Consider the following 17,985-nt stretch of genomic DNA (forward strand, 5'->3'; position numbering starts at 1 on the left):
GGTCCAGGCTGATGTGAGACCGAAGCCCCAGAATGAACATCGGGTTATCAGCAGAGCTGGAAAATGGGCATATGCCATATCTGCCCTATACTGTCCCCGGTGGTAAGGCACAGACTTAAACCCAGTGGCCCGCACAGGCAGGTCATGACCTGAGCTTGGTGGTGAAGGGCAGATTCCAACTTGGGAGTAAGTACCTCACCACAGGAAAGGGGGGCACAAAATGACTGGGCAAATCAACCCGGGGGGCTGTTGTGATGTACCATCTGCAGTCAGGTATGTTTGAAAGGGTGCAGCAGCAGATCACCGACAACAGGTCAGGAGCAATGTTTGATATAGGGCATGGGTGAAGGGTAGATGATTGGCATTTCAGGGGGAAGATCGATTATCGATAAGCCTAAAAATAAATTTATTACCTTGCATGAGAGATTACTTCGGCAATATGCTGCAGGAAAGCTGAAAGTTGCAACTATGAGGAATGATCAGATAGGCTAGGGTTATTTTCCTTAGAACAGGGGAGGCTGAGGGGTGACTTAATTGTGATGTACAAACTTATGAGGGGCCTAGATAGAGTAGGCAGGAAGGAGCTGTTTCCCCTAGCGGAGAGATTTAAGGTGATTGGTAGAAGGATTAGAGGGGACATGAGGAAAAGGTTTTTCACCCAGAGGGTGGTGGGTGTCTGGAATTCACTGCCAGGAATGGTGGTGGAGGCAGAAACCCTCAACTCATTGAAAAGGTACCTGGACATGCACCTGAAGTGCTGTAACCTGCGAGGCTATGGATCAGGTGGGATTAGATTGGGCGGCTAGCTTTTTTGGCCGGCACGGACACGATGGGCTGAATGGCCTCCTTCTGTCCCGTCATTTTTCGATAGCTCTAGGTTTCAACCGTGGTTCAGTGGGTAGCTCTCTTGCCTCTAAATCAGAAGATTATGGGTTCAAGTCCCATTTCAAGAGACTTGAGCACATAACCTGGGCTGACACTCTAGTACTGAAGGAGTGCTGCACTGTCAGAGGTTCCATCTTTTGGATGAGACGTTAAACCCATCTGCCCTCTCAGGTGGATGTAAAAGATCTCACAGCCACTATTTGAAGAAGAGCAGGGGAGTTCTCGCCAGTCTCTTGATCAATATTTATCCCTAAACCAACATTGCTGGAACAGATGATCGGGCCAGTATCTCAATACTATTTGTGGGAGCTTGCTGTGTGCAAATTGACTGCTGCATTTCCTACATCACAAAATTGGCTTCACTTCAAAAATACTTTGTTGGCTGCAAAGTGCTTTGGGACGTCTGGAGGTTGTGAAAGGTGCTAAATAAATGCAAGAATTTCTTTGTTTTTAGGAGCCAACACAGGCATAGTGGACCAAATGGCCTCCTTCTCAGCTGTAAGATTCGATGATTCCCTGATACCCGTTTACTCCATCTTTTAATGTAGCACACCTTCAAGGAAGTGGGCATCTTATAACATCATTAGCTGGCAAACAGGCAAATGGCAAATCGCACAGCATGTTGTAAGGTTCACATTTCACGTTAGATTATTACAGAGACCAATCTGAAACTCGATTCACCCGAGGGAATCACTCATGTTAAATCAATTACAGCTTAAATGGAATCATATGTCAATATTAAACTGGAACGCAACGGAAAATAGGAAGAAAAGAACCCTCAACGTATTTCTAGGTAAAATTGTTAACTGTTGCACCAGTTGCCTTCAACCAATGATCAGACGTTGGTCATTTAAGAAATTTCCATTTCTCGTTTTATACTGTATTTCTGTAGTGCCTTCCATGACCTTAGGATGTCCTAAAGCGCTTTACAGCCAATGAAGTACTTTTGAAGTATAATCACTGTTGTAATGTAGGAAACTCAGCAGAAAATTTGTGGAATGCTGGGCCCCACAAACAGTAAGGAGCTAAATGATTGGATAATCTGTGGTTTACTGATGGCTATTGGAGGATAAATATTGGCCAGGATACGGGGGAGAACTCACCTGCCCGTCTTGAAAATGGTGCCATGGCAACTTTTATATCCAGCTGAGAGGGCAGGTGGGGCCTCAGTTTGATGTTTCATTCAAAAAACAGTACCTTTGACAGGGCAGCTCTTCCTCAGTACTGCACTGGAGTGTCAGCCTGGATTATGTACTAGAGTAGGACTTGAACCCAAAAAACACCTGACTCCATTGAGCCATGGCTGTTATATTCTCTCACATCTCCTGTCCCTTTTTATGCACTGTCTTTGTTGCACTAAAAGAGATGACGGATGTTCATTGTTACCCTGCACAGACTGGATGACGGATTTAAACTGCCAGTCAACTATTGTCCTCAGTTGGTTCATAACGGTCCAGAGTGTTTTACCTGACTGATCTTCTGACTGTTGTAGAACAGGAACTGGCTTTGCATTTATTAAACAGAATTTTAATGTGTGTTTTAGAGCTGCCATGTGGGACTGCATTCAGAGGGAAGCTGGGGACACTGGGTACGGTGAGTCTGATACAGTTCTGTGAGACAGAATGAGAGGGACTCTTGATGGGCTGCTTGAAGGTGGAAGTTTGAGTCTGAAAGGTTACATCACAGGAGACTGAGTGATTTTTATAGGCGATAATGACTTTCAGAAGTGTACTTCTCTCTGCAAAGACTAAAATACCCTTTTACAATCATCCAATTACTCTGCATTCTTTCAACTCTGGCCTCTTGCGCATCTCCACAATCTTTTCCCCACCATTGATGGTCATGCCTGCAGTTTTCTAGGCCTTAAGTTCTGGAATTCCCTCCCAAACCTCTATAACTCTCTCTCCTCCTTTTAGACTCTCCTTAAAATCTATTTCTTTGATCAAGCTTTTGGTCATCTGCCCTAATATATCAGGTGAGGTAGCATAGTGGTTACGTTACTAAACTAGTAACTGGAATAAGAACACACGAATTAGGAGCAGGAGGAGGCCACTCAGCCCCTCGAGCCTGCTCCGCCATTCAACACAATCATGGCTGATCTGATTGCAACCTCAACTTCACATTCCCGCCTACCCCCAATAACCTTTCACCCCCTAGCTTATCAAGAATCTGTCTCCCTCTGCTTTAAAAATATTCAAAGACTCTGCTTCCACTGCCTTTTGAGGAAGAGAGTTCCAAAGACTCACGACCCTCTGAGAGAAAACATTTCTCCTCATCTCTGTCTTAAATGGGTGACCCCCTTATTTTTAAACAATGACCCCTAGTTCTAGATTCTCCCACAAGTGGAAACATCCTTTCCACATCCACCCTGTCAAGACTCCTCAGAATCTTATATATTTCAGTCAGGTTGCCTCTTTTTCTTAAAAGCAAAATACTGCGGATCCTGGAAATCTGAAATAAAAACAAGAAATGCTGGAACCACTCAGCAGGTCTGGCAGCATCTGTGGAAAGAGAAGCAGAGTTAACGTTTCGGGTCAGTGACCCTTCTTCGGAACTCTTTTTTTTCTAAACTTCAGCGGATACAAGCCTAACCTGTCCAAGACAACCCGCCCATTCCAGGTATCAGTCTAGTAAATCTTCTTTAAACTGCTTCCAACGCATTTACATCCTTCCTTAAATAAGGAGACCAATACTGCACACAGTACTCCAGATGTGGTCTCACCGATACCCTGTATAACTGAAGCATAACCTCCCCACTTTTGTATTCAATTCCCCTCGTGATAAACGATAATATTTTATTAGCTTTCCTAATTACATGCTGTACCTGCATACTAACCTATGCGATTCATGCACTGGGACACCCAGATCCCTCTGCATCTCAGAGCTCTACAATCTCTCACCATTTAGATAATATGCTTCTTTTTTATTCTTCCTGCCAAAGTGGACAATTTCACATTTTCCCACATTATATTTCATTTGTCAGATCTTTGCCCACTCACTTAACCTATCTATATCCCTTTGCAGCCTCCTTATGTCCTCTTCATAACTTGCTCTCCTATCTATCTTTATGTCATCAGCAAATTTAGCAACCATACCTTCGGTCCCTTCATCCAAGTCATTTATATACATTGTAAAAAGTTGAGGCCCCAGCACTGATTCCTGCAACACACCACACATTACATCTTGCCAACCAGAAAATGACCCATTTACGCCTACTGTCTGTTTCCTGTTAACTAGCCAATCTTCTGTCCACCTCAATATGTTACCCCCTGCACCATGAGCTATTATTGTCCACAATAACCTTTGATGTGACCTTATCAAATGCCTTCTGGAAATCTAAGTACAGTACATCCACAGATTCCACAGCACACATTGCTTCTTCAAAGAACTCCAATAAATTGGTTAAACATGATTTCCCTTTCACAAAACCACGTTGGCTCTGCCTGATTACCTTGAATTTTTCTAAATGCCCTGCTATAACGTCTTTAATAATAGCTTTTAACATTTTCCCTAAGACAGATGTTAAGCTAACTGGCCTGTAGTTTCTTGCTTTCTGTCTCCCTCCCTTTTTGAATAAAGGAGTTACATTCACTATTTTCCAATCTAAAGGAACCTTTAGTGAGGTGGTCACACCGCAGGTAATGGTAGCACAGGCAGAAAAGTGATGGGTGACCACCAGGCGGAGTAGTAGGCGCAGGCAGGTAGTGCAGGGGTCCCCTGTGGCCATCCCCCTCTCAAACAGATATACCGCTTTGGATACTGTTGGGGGGTGGGGGGGATGACCTCCCAGGGGAAAGCTGAAACAGCCAGGTCCGTGGATGGCTCTGCTGCACAGCAGGGGTGAAAAGGAGAGGAAGAGCTTTAGTGATAGGGGATTCTATCATAAGGGGTACAGATAGGCGTTTCTGTGGCCACAAACGTGACTCCAGGATGGTATGTTGCCTCCCTGGTGCTAGGGTCAAGGATGTCACAGAGTGGCTACAGGGGGAGGGTGAGCAGCCAGAGGTCGTGGTACACATTGGTACCAACGACATAGGTAGAAAAAGGGATGAAGTTCTGCAACAAGAATTTAGGGATCTAGGTAATAGATTAAAAAGCAGGACCTCAAAGGTTGTAATCTCTGGATTACTCCCTGTGCCACGTGCTAGCGAGTATAGGAATAGGAGGATAGAGCAGATGAATGTGTGGCTGAGGAGATGGTGCAGGAGAGAGGGCTTTAGTTTCCTGGATCACTGGGTCTGTTTCTGGCAAAGGTGGGATCTGTACAAGTTGGACAGGTTGCACCTGAACCGGAATGGGACAAGCATCCTTGCTGGGAGATTTGCTAGTTCTGTTGGGGTGGGGGGTGGGGTTTAAACTAATTTGGCAGGGAGATGGGATACAGAGTGGAGGTACAGTAGGGGGTAATATAGAATAGAAAATGAGTCTGTCTGGAAGGCAGAGCAAATATAGACCTGGTAAGGCACAAGGGAAAAATGCAAGGTTGGATTGCATCTATTTCAATGCAAGGAGTCTTACTAGTAAGGCAGATGAACTGAGGGTGTTGATTAGCACATGGGATTATGATATTATTGCTATCACAGAGACATGGTTGAGGGAGGGACAGGACTGGCAGCCCAATATTTCAGGGTATAGAATCTTCAGGCACAGCAGGGGAGGGGGTAAAAGAGGAGGTGGCATTGCACTGTTGATCAAGGAGTCAATTACTGCAGTAAGGAGGGATGATATCTTAGAAGGTTCCTCTAATGAGGCCATTTGGGTAGAACTTATAAACAAAAAGGGGGCAATCACTTGGCTGGGAGTGTACTACAGACCTCCAAACAGCCAGGGAGAGATAGAGGAGCAGATATGTAGGCAAATCTCTGAGAGGTGTGGAAATAATAGGTTAACAATAGTAGGGGATTTCAACTTCTCCTATATTAACTGGGATAGTCTTGGTGCAAAAGACTTAAAAGGGGCAGAATTCTTAAAATGCATACAGGAGAGCTTTTTGAGCCAGTATGTAGAAAGTCCTACAAAAGAAGGGTCAGTACTGGACCTAATCCTAGGGAATGAAGCCGGTCAAGTGGTAGAAGTGTCAGTGGGGGAGCATTTTGGGGATAGTGACCATAACTTGTGTTGGCTTTCATTAACAGGGGGATTGAGTTTAAGAGCCACGAGGTTATGCTGCAGCTCTATAGGGCCCTGGTTGGACCACACTTGGAGTGTTGTGTTCAGTTCTGGTTGCCTCATTATGGGAAGCATGTGGAAGCTTTGGGGAGGGTGCAGAGGAGATTTACCAGGATGCTGCCTGGACTGGAGGGCATGTCTTGCGAGGAGAGGTTGAGGGAGCTGGGGCTTTTCTCATTGGAGCGAAGAGGGATGGGGGGTGACTTGGTGGAGGGGTACAAGATGATAAGAGGCATGGATAGAGTGGATGGCCAGAGACTTTTTCCCAGGGCGGAGGGGGCTATCACCAGGGGGCATAATTTTAAGATGATTGGAGGAAGGTTTCGGGGAGATGTCAGAGGTAGATTCTTTACACAGAGAGTGGTGGGTGCGTGGAATGCGCTGCCAGCGGTGGTAGTAGAAGCAGATACATTAGGGGCATTTAAGCGACTCTTGGATAGGTACATGGGTGATAGTAGAATGAAGGGTAGGTAGTTAGTTTGATCTTAGAGTAGGTTAAAGGTTCAGCACAACATCGTGGGCCGAAGGGCCTGTACTGTGCTGTACTGTTCTATGTTCTATTTTCTATAACTCTGTAATATTTAAGGTAGTTATGGAAAAGGAAAAGATGGACCAGAAATAAAGGTACTGAATTGGGGGAAGGCCGATTTCAATATGATAAAATAGGATCTGGCCAAAGTGGACTGGGAGCAGCTACTTGTAGGAAAGTCTACATCAGATTTAGACGTGAATATAGGAGGTATGATCAGTAATTTCGCAGATGACACGAAAATTGGTGGTGTTGTAAATAGTGAGGAGGAAATCCTTAGATTACAGGGAGATATAGATGGGCTGGTAAGATGGGCGGAGCAGTGGCAAATGGAATTTAATCCTGAAAGGTGTGAGGTAATGCATTTTGGGAGGACTAGCAAGGCAAGGGAATAGGCAATGGATGGTAGGACCCTAGGAAGTACAGAAGGTCAGAGGACTTTGGTGTACTTGTCCATAGATCACTGGAGGCAGCAGCACAGGTAGATAAGGTGGTTAGGAAGGCATATGGGATACTTGCCTTTATTAGCTGAGGCATAGAATATAAGAGCAGGGAGGTTATGATGGAGCTGTATAAAATGCTAGTTAGGCCACAGCTGGAGTACTGTGTACAGTTCTGGTCACCCCACTATAGGAAGGATGTGATTGCACTGGAGAGGGTGCAGAGGAGATTCACCAGGATGTTGCCTGGGCTGCAGCATTTCAGCTATGAAGAGAGACTGAAAAGGCGAGGGTTGTTTTCCTAAGAGCAGAGAAGGCTGAGGGGGGACCTGATTGACGTGTACAAAATTAGGAGGGGCATTGATAGGTTAGATAGGAGGAAACTTTTTCCCTTAGTAGAGGGGTCAAGAACCAGGGGGCATAGATTTAGGGAAAGGGGCAGGAAGTTTAGGGGAGATTTGAGGAAAAGAAATTTCACCCAGAGGGTGGTTGGAATCTGGAACACACTGCCTGGAGAGGTGGTGGAGGCAGGAACCCTCACAACATTTAAGGAGTATTTAGATGAGCACTTGAAATGCCATAGCATACAGGGCTACGGGCCAAGTGCTGGAAAATGGGATTAGAATAGTTGGGTGCTGTATGGCCGGCACAGACACGATGGGCCGAAGGGCCTGTTTCAGTGCTGTATAATGCTATGACTCTATGACTCTATCTCGGGAATTTTGGAAAATTAAAACCAACTATCTCACTAGCCACTTCTTTTAAGTCCATCAGGACCTGGGGACTTGTCAGCCCGTAGCTTCAATAATTAGCTCAGTAACACTTCCCTGGTGGTTGCAATTTTCTCGCATTCCTCCCTCCCTTCCACTTCCTGATTTACAACTATTTCTGGGATGTTATTTGTATCCTCTATGGTGAAGACCGATGCAAAATACCTGTTCAATTCATCTGCCATCTCCTTATTTTCCCTTATTAATTTTCTAGGCTCACTTTCTATAGGACCAACACTCACTTTGTTAACTCTTTTCTTATTTAAATATCTATAGAAACACTCACTATCTGTCTTTATATTTCTAGCTAGCTTTCTCTTGTACTCTAATTTTTCCCTCCTTATTAATCTTTTCGTTATTCTTTGCTGTTCTTTATATTCTATCCAATTGTCTGACCTGCCACCCATCTCTGTGCAATTATATGCTTTTTCTTTAAGTTTGATACTAACTTTAACTTTTTTAGTTAACCATGAATTGTGGGTCCTTGCCTTGGAATTTTTCTTTCTCATTGGAATGTATCTATTCTGTGTATTCAATATCCCCTTAAATGTCTGCCACTGCTTCTGTATTGACCTATCCTTTAACCTAATTTGCCAGTTTACTAACTCTGCTTTCATACCCTCATAATTGCCCTTATTTCGGCTTAAAACACTAGTTTTAGACCCATTCTTCTCTCCCTCAAACTGAATGTAAAATTCAATCAAATTTTGATCGTTGCTACCTAGGGGTGCCTTCAATATGAGGTCATGATTAATCCTATCTCATTGCACAATACCAGGTCTAGTAATAGCCTGTTCTCTGGTTGGCTCCAGAATGTGCTATTCTAAGAAACTATCCTGAAAACATTCTATGAACTCCTCATCTAGGCTTCCTTGACCCCATCTGATTTTTCCAATTTATTTGTAGATTAAAATCCCCCATGATTATCACCGTACCTTTCTGACAATCACCCATTATAACTTCCTTTGTACTCTGTCCTACTGTGTTGTTACTGATAGGGGGCCTGTACACCACTCTCACAAGTGACTTCTTGCCTTTCTCATTTCTCATCTCAACTCAAACTGCTTCTACATCCTGGTTTCCTGAATTTAGGTCATCCCTCTCGAATGTGCTAGTACCATCATGAATTAACAGAGCCACCCCTCCACCTTTTCTTAGCTTCCTGTCCTTCTTAAATGTCATGTACCCTTCAATATTCAGGTCCCAATCTATGTCATCCTGCATGTCTCTGTAATGGCTATCAGATGATACTTATTTATTTCTATTTGCGCTGTCAGTTCATCTATTAGCTTTTATAGTTTTATACTTTTATTATTTTTGTAACGCCAAGCCTTGACTGCTGATTTACTCTTAGATTTGTACTCTCTGTCCCTTCCTGTCATGGACTGTTTATCATTTCCCATATTTATACCTTTCTCTCTCGCCTTATCTCTACTCTTTGATTTACCACATTAGAATTAGAATTAGAATTAGAACATTACAGCGCAGTACAGGCCCTTCGGCCCTCAATGTTGCGCCGACCTGTGAAACCATCTGACCTACACTATTCCATTTTCATCCATATGTCTATCCAATGACCACTTAAATGCCCTTAAAGTTGGTGAGTCTACTACTGTTGCAGGCAGGGCGTTCCACGCCCCTACTACTCTCTGAGTAAAGAAACTACCTCTCACATCTGTCCTATATCTATCACCCCTCAACTTAAAGCTATGTCCCCTCGTGTTTGCCATCACCATCCGAGGAAAAAGACTCACACTATCCACCCTATCTAACCCTCTGATTATCTTATATGTCTCTATTAAGTCACCTCTCCTCCTCCTTCTCTCCAACGAAAACAACCTCAAGTCCCTCAGCCTTTCCTCGTAAGACCTTCCCTCCATACCAGGCAACATCCTAGTAAATCTCCTCTGCACCCTTTCCATAGCTTCCACATCCTTCCTATAATGCGGTGACCAGAACTGCACGCAATACTCCAGGTGCGGTCTCACCAGAGTTCTGTACAGCTGCAGCATGACCTCGTGGCTCCGAAACTCGATCCCCCTACTAATAAAAGCTAACACACAATATGCCTTCTTAACAGCCCTATTAACCTGGGTAGCAACCTTCAGGGATTTATGCACCTGGACACCAAGATCTCTCTGTTCATCCACACTACCAAGAATCTTCCCATTAGCCCAGTACTCTGCATTGCTGTTACTCCTTCCAAAGTGAATCACCTCGCACTTTTCTGCATTAAACTCCATTTGCCATCTCTCAGCCCAGCTCTGCAGCCTATCTATGTCCCTCTGTACCCTACAACATCCTTCGGCACTATCCACAACTCCACCGACCTTAGTGTCATCTGCAAATTTACTAACCCACCCTTCTACACCCTCTTCCAGGTCATTTATAAAAATGACAAACAGCAGTGGCCCCAAAACAGATCCTTGCGGTACACCACTAGTAACTAAACTTCAGGATGAAGATTTGCCATCAACCACCACCCTCTGTCTTCTTTCAGCTAGCCAATTTCTGATCCAAAGCTCTAAATCACCTTCAACCCCATACATCTTCCTAAATTTGATCCCTTGCCCCCACTATTTAGTTTAAAACCCTCTCTACTTCCCTAGTTATGCGGCTCACTTGAACACCAGCCCCAGCACGGTTCAAGTGTAGACCATCCCAATGGTACAGTCCCCACTTTCCCCAGTACTGGTGTCAGTGTCCCATGAACCGGAACCCACTTCTACCGCGCCAGTCTTTGAGCCACGTATTCATTTCTCTAATCTTATTTACCCGATGCCAATTTGTATGTGGCTCAGGTAATAATCCAGAGATTATTACCTCTGAGGTTCTGCTTCTTAATTTGGTGCCTTGTTCCTCATACTGACTATGCAGAACCTCCTTCCTTGTCCTGCCTATGTTGTTGGTACCTACATGGACCACGATGACTGGATCCTCCCCCTCCCACTGTAAGTTCCCCTCCAGCCCTAGCAGATGTCCCAAACCCTGGCACCGGGCAGGCAACACAGCCGTCTGGACTCTCACTCTTTGCTACAGAGAACAGTGTCAATCCCCCAACTATACTGTCCCCTACTACCACTACATTCCTTTTTTCTCCCTCCACTTGAATGGTTTCCTGTACCATGGTGCCATAGTCAGATTCCTCATGCACCCTGCGGGCCCCACTCTCATCCAAACAAGCTGAAAGAACCTCAAAGCTGTTGGGCAATTGCAAAGGCTGAGGCTCCTGCACTCCTGCCCTCTGGGTCTCCTTACCTGCCTCAGCTGCAGCTACACTCTCCTGTCCCTGACCACTGACCAAATCAGAAGACCTAAGGGGTGTGACCACCTCCTGGTACAAAATGTCCAGGTAACTTTCCCCCTCCCTGATGTGTTGCAGTGTCTGCAGCTCGGACTCCAGTTCAATGACTCTGAGCCGAAGCTCTTCAAGCCACAAACACTTACTGCAGATTTATTTATTTATTTATTTAGAGATACAGCATTGAAACAGGCCCTTCGGCCCACCGAGTCTGTGACGACCAACAACCACCCATTTATACTAACCCTACAGTAATCCCATATTCCCTACCACCTACCTCCACTGGGGGCAATTTACAATGGCCAATTTACCCATCAACCTGCAAGTCCTTGGCAGTGGGAGGAAACTGGAGCACCCGGCGAAAACCCACGCGGTCACAGGGAGAACTTGCAAACTCCACACAGGCAGTACCCAGAATCGAACCCAGGTCCCTGGAGCTGTGAGGCTGCGGTGCTAACCACTGCGCCACTGTGCCTCCCAATGTGTTTGCCCTGAATCACACTGACATTCAGGAGCTCCCACATGCTGCAGCCATGACACATCACCTGTCCTGCCATCCATAATGTCTTTTAATTGACTACTTAATTATTTTATTCCATTATTTATTCCCTTTTTTCTATATTTTATTAACTTTACCACCAATTCCTGTACTATTTTAAACCATAGGAATAGAATGGAACATAACCACTTACCAGATATTCACCAAACAGCTAGTTTCTTCCCCTGTAGTAGAGTAAGAACCAAATCCTACAGAGTGAAAAAGTTGGAAAAAGCAAAGGAGCATCTCCTTCCCCTCCTCACCCAACTCCCTCAACTCACCAAACACCCAGCACTCTGTTCAAGTCGCATTCAGAATAGTTTGGAATTCAAATCCGATCATGGCAATTAGTGAATTTGAATTCAGTTATTCAAATAAATCTGGAATTAAAAAGCTAATCTCAGTAATGGTGACGATAAAAACCCCATCTAGTTCACTAATGTCCTTTAGGGAAGGAAATCTGCCGTCCTTACCTGGTCTGGCCTACATGTGACTCCAGAGCCACAGCAATGTGGTTGACTTTACCTGCCCCCAGAAATAGCCTAGCAAGCCATTCAGTTATATCAAACAGCTACAAAAAGGCTAAGATGAAAATATAACTGGACAAACCACCCGGCATTGACTTAGGCATTGGATTCAGACATGACAAAAGCAAACCATACCCAGCTAACCCTGCAAAGTCCTCCTCACCAACATCTGCAGTCTTGTGCCAAAGTTGGGAGAACTGTCCCTCAGACTAGTCAAGCAACAACCTGACAGAGTCATACTCACCGAATCATACTTTACAATGTCCCAGACACCACCATCACCATCCCTGGGTATGGCCTGTCCCACTGGCAGCACAGTGGTATACAGTCAGGAGGGAATTGCCCTGGGAGTCCTCAACATTGACTCCAGATCCCATGATGCCTCATGGCATCAGGTCAAACATGGGCAAGGAAATCTCCTGCTGATTACCACCTACCGCCAACCACCTCCTCCCACCCCCACCGCTGATGAATCCGTGCTTCTCCATGTTGAACACCAATTGGAAGAAGCATTGAGGGCAGCAAGGGCACTGAAGGTACTCTAGGTGGGGGACAGCGGAAGCAGCATGTGATAGACATGATATGTGATCCCACAACCAACGGATCAGATCTAAGTTCTGCAGACCTGTCACATCCAGTCGTGAATGGTGGTGGACAATTAAACAAATAACTGGAGGAGGAGGATCCACAAATATCCCGATCCTGACGGATGGGGGAGCCCAGCACATCAGTGCAAAAGATAAGGCTGCAGCATTTGCATCCATCTTCAGCCAGAAGTGCCGATCAAGGCAGCATTTGACCAAGTATGGCATCAGATCAGGGAGACCGAGTAAAACTGAAGTCAATGGGAATCAGGAGGAAAACTCTCCACTGGTTGGAGTTGTACCTAGCGCAAAGGAAGACGGTTGTGATTGTTGGAGACCAATCATCTCGTCCCCAGGACATTGCTTCGGGAGTTCCTCTCAGCAGTATCCTTGGCTCAAACATCTTTAGCAACTCCATCAATGACCTTCCTTCAATCATAAGGTCAGAAGTGGGGATGTTCGTTGATGATTGCACAGTGTTCAGTACCATTCGCAACTCCACAGATGCTGAAGCAGTCCGTGCCCATATACAACAAGACCTGGACAATGTTCAGACTTGGGCTGATAAGTGGCAAGTTATATTCATGCCACACAAGTGCCAGGCGATGACCATCTCCAAAAAGAGAGAGTCCAACCATCTCCCCTTGGCATTCAGCAGCATTACAATCGCTGAATCCCCCACTATCAATATTCTAGGGGTAACCATTAACCTGAAACTGAACTAGACATGACTACTGTGGCAAATAACTCATCTCCTGTCTCCCCAAAGCCTGTCCACCATCTACAAGGCACAAGTCAGGAGTGTGATGGAATACTCTCCACTTGCCTGGATGGGTGTGGTTCCAACAACACTCAAGAAGCTCAACACCATCCAGGACAAAGCAGCCCGCGTGATTGGCACTCCATTCACAAACATTCACTCCCTCCACCACCGAGGCACAGTGGCAACAGCGTGTACCATTAACAAGATGCACTGTAGCAACGCACCAAGAAAGCACCTTCCAAACCTACGACTTCTACCACTTAGAAGGACACATGATAAGATCACCAGCTGCAGGTTGCCCTCCAAATCACACACCATCCTGACTTGGGAATGTGTCAGTGCTCCTTAATACTCGCTGAGTCAAAATCTGGAATTTCCTCACTAACAGCACTGTGGGTATACATACCCCACATGGACTGCAGCGGTTCAAGAAGGCAGCTCACCACCACCTTCTCAAGGGCAATTAGGGATGGGCAATAAATGCTGGACTTGTCAGTGAAGCCCAAATCCTGCATATGAATAAATAAAAAAATAAAATCCATCTTTTTCTCAGTGTCAGATTTCATCTGATTTCACTCTTGTAAAGCTCCTGGGAGTGTTTTGCTGTGTTAATGGCACTATACAAATGCAGGTCATTATCGCTGCAGTGATATTTTTAAGTTTTGCAGCTTTTGGAAAAATGTGATCATGTCCTTTGATCGGGTCAGGAGGAAGCCCGTCAGCCCATCCAGTCTGTCCCTACATTCAATTAGGTTATGGCAAATTTGTGCTTCAACACTATTTACCCTGTCTTTGCTCCATATCCCTGGATATCCTTACTTCACAAAGATTGATCAAAGCCTCCACACCTTTTTGGGGAGATGACAAATTTCCACGACCCTTTGTGTGAAAAGTGCTTCCTGATTTCAGTCTTGAATAGTTTCTCTGTATCCAGCTGAACAAATCAGATCAGATTTCACCTCAATCTTTGACACACAAGGGAATTCATTCAGCATCATCGCAGAGATCTGCTGTTTGATGTTATGGCATAAACACCAGCTCTAAATAATATTGAATAATGTGAAGCAAGCATGCTATGTGCACATATATGAAATACTAAGTGGGTTTGGATGAAAGAAATGGCAGTATGGCTCTGAAGCTACACCTTTTCTGAAATGCATAAATATAAGAGCCCCGAAGAGAACTGCCTGACCTCATCAGTCTAACTCCTATCTGGTGAAAAGCTGCTCTTTAAATGTGTCCGTCCTAATTATTGGACATCTGGAAACTTTCAATACTTTGAGTGCAATCTTCCTGGTTTGACAAGAGCACAAAGGCTCCCAGAATTCTCAGCTGAATCCGATCTGAAACCAGTCAGTGCAGTATAACCACAGCCTAAATGTATAACATCCACCTACTGAACAGTGCTTCAAAATCCAATCAGTCCTCTCTCAGGGCCCAGTGAATGATGGGAACTTGTAATGAAGCCAGAAAAACTTCAGGGTATTCTGGGTCTGAGCCAAGTCTGCCAAGTTAGACTTTGATTGGCTCCCCACAATCATGGAGGTGGTGACTTGGGAATGGAGCAGAAATGTAGAGAGTGGGTGGGGAATGGAGAAGGGGTACAGGTGGGTGTGGAATGGGGAAGGGGTACAGGAGAGTGTGGAATGGGGAAGGGGTACAGGAGAGTGGGGAATGGAGAAGGGGTACAGGGGAGTGTGGAATGGGGAAGGGGTACAGGAGAGTGGGGAATGGGGAAGGGGTACAGGGGAGTGGGGAATGGGGAAGGGGTACAGGAGAGTGGGGAATGGGGAATGGAGAAGAGGTACAGGGGAGTGGGGAATGGGGAAGAGGTACAGGGGAGTGGGGAATGGGGAAGGGGTACAGGGGAGTGGGGAATGGAGAAGAGGTACAGGGGAGTGGGGAATGGGGAAGGGGTACAGGGGAATGGGGAAGGTGTACAGGGGAGTGGGCAATGGGGAAGGGGTACAGGGGTGTGGGGAATGGAGAAGAGGTACAGGGGAGTGGGGAATGGGGAAGGGGTACAGGGGAATAGGGAATGGAGAAGGGGTACAGGGGAGTGGGGAAAGGAGAAGGGATACAGGGGAGTGGGGAATGGGGAAGGGGTACTGGGGAGTGGGGAATGGAGAAGAGGTACAGGGGAGTGGGGAATCGGGAAGGGGTACAGGGGAATGGGGAAGGGGTACAGGGGAGTGGGGAATGGGGAAGGGGTACAGGGGAGTGGGGAATGGGGAAGGGGTACAGGGGAATGGAGAAGGGGTACAGGGGAGTGGGGAATCGGGAAGGGGTACAGGGGAATGGGGAAGGGGTACAGGGGAGTGGGGAATGGGGAAGGGGTACAGGGGAGTGGGGAATGGAGAAGGGGTACAGGGGAGTGGGGAATGGAGAAGGGGTAGAGGGGAGTGTGGAATGGGGAAGGGGTACCAGGGAGTGTGGAATGGGGAAGGGGTACAGGAGAGTGGGGAATGGGGAAGGGGTACAGGGGAGTGTGGAATGGGGAAGGGGTACAGGAGAGTGGGGAATGGGGAAGGGGTACAGGGGAGTGGGGAATGGGGAAGGGGTATAGGAGAGTGGGGAATGGGGAAGGGGTACAGGGGAGTGGGGAATGGGGAAGGGGTACAGGAGAGTGGGGAATAGGGAAGGGGTACAGGGGAGTGTGGAATGCGGAAGGGGTACAGGGGAGTGGGGAATGGGGAAGGGGTACGTGGGAGTGGGGAATGGAGAAGGGGTACAGGGGAGTGGGGAATGGAGAAGGGGTACAGGGGAGTGGGGAATGGGGAAGGGGTACAGGGGAGTATGGAATGGGGAAGGGGTACCAGGGAGTGTGGAATGGGGAAGGGGTACAGGGGCGTGGGGAATGGAGAAGCGGTACAGGGGAGTGGGGAATGGGGAAGGGGTACAGTGGAGTATGGAATGGGGAAGGGGTACAGGGGAGTGGGGAATGGGGAAGGGGTACAGGAGAGTGGGGAATGGGGAAGGGGTACAGGGGAGTGGGGAATGGAGAAGAGGTACAGGGGAGTGGAGAATGGGGAAGGGGTACAGGGGAGTGGGGAATGGGGAAGGGGTACAGGAGAGTGGGGAATGGGGAAGGGGTACAGGGGAGTATGGAATGGGGAAGGGGTACAGGGGAGTGGGGAATGGGGAAGGGGTACAGGGGAGTATGGAATGGGGAAGGGGTACAGGAGAGTGGGGAATGGGGAAGGGGTACAGGAGAGTGGGGAATGGGGAAGGGGTACAGATGAGTGGGGAATGGGGAAGGGGTACAGGGGAGTGTGGAATGGGGAAGAGGTAGAGGGGAGTATGGAATGGGGAAGGGGTACAGGGGAGTATGGAATGGGGAAGGGGTACAGGGGAGTGGGGAATGGGGAAGGGGTACAGGGGAGTATGGAATGGGGAAGGGGTACAGGGGAGTGGGGAATGGGTACAGGATAGTGGTGAATGGGGAAGAGGTACAGGGGAGTGGGGAATGGAGAAGGGGTACAGGGGAGTGGGGAATGGAGAAGAGGTACAGGGGAGTGGGGACGGGGAAGGGGTACAGAGGCATGGGGAATGGAGAAGAGGTACAGGGGAGTGGGGAATGGGGAAGGGGTACAGGGGAGTGTGGAATGGGGAAGGGGTACAGGGGAGTGGGGAATGGAGAAGAGGTACAGGAGAGTGGGGAATGGGGAAGGGGTACAGGAGAGTGGGGAATGGGGAAGGGGTACATGGGAGTATGGAATGGGGAAGGGGTACAGGGGAGTGGGGAAGGGGTACAGGGGAGTATGGAATGGGGAAGGGGTACAGGAGAGTGAGGAATGGGGAGGGGGTACAGGGGAGTGGGGAATGGGGAAGAGGTAGAGGGGAGTATGGAATGGGGAAGGGGTACAGGGGAGTGGGGAATGGGGAAGGGATACAGGGGAGTGTGGAATGGGGAAGAGGTACTGGGGAGTATGGAATGGGGAAGGCGTACAGGGGAGTGGGGAATGGGGAAGGGGTACAGGATAGTGGGGAATGGGGAAGGGGTACAGGGGAGTGGGGAATGGAGAAGAGGTACAGGGGAGTGGGGAATGGAGAAGAGGTACAGTGGAGTGGGGACGGGGAAGGGGTACAGGCGCGTGGGGAATGGAGAAGAGGTACAGAGGAGTGGGGAATGGGGAAGGGGTACAGGGGAGTGTGGAATGTGGAAGGGGTACAGGGGAGTGGGGAATGGAGAAGAGGTACAGGGGAGTGGGGAATGGGGAAGGGGTACAGGGGAGTGGGGAATGGATAAGAGGTACAGGGGAGTGGGGAATGGGGAAGGGGTACAGGGGAGTGGGGAATGGAGAAGGGGTACAGGGGAGTGGGGAATGGGGAAGGGGTACAGGGGAATGGGGAATGTTGAAGGGGTACAGGGGAATGGGGAGAGGGTTGGGTTGGGGTGTGCTGTGTAGGTGGAGAGAGGGATGGGCTGGGAATGGAGAGAGAGGGAAAGAGGAGGGTTGGGAGCTGAGGAGGGGAGAG

Source organism: Heterodontus francisci, chromosome 9 (genome assembly GCF_036365525.1).
Source record: "Heterodontus francisci isolate sHetFra1 chromosome 9, sHetFra1.hap1, whole genome shotgun sequence".
In the NCBI taxonomy this organism is placed as follows: Eukaryota; Metazoa; Chordata; class Chondrichthyes; order Heterodontiformes; family Heterodontidae; genus Heterodontus; species Heterodontus francisci.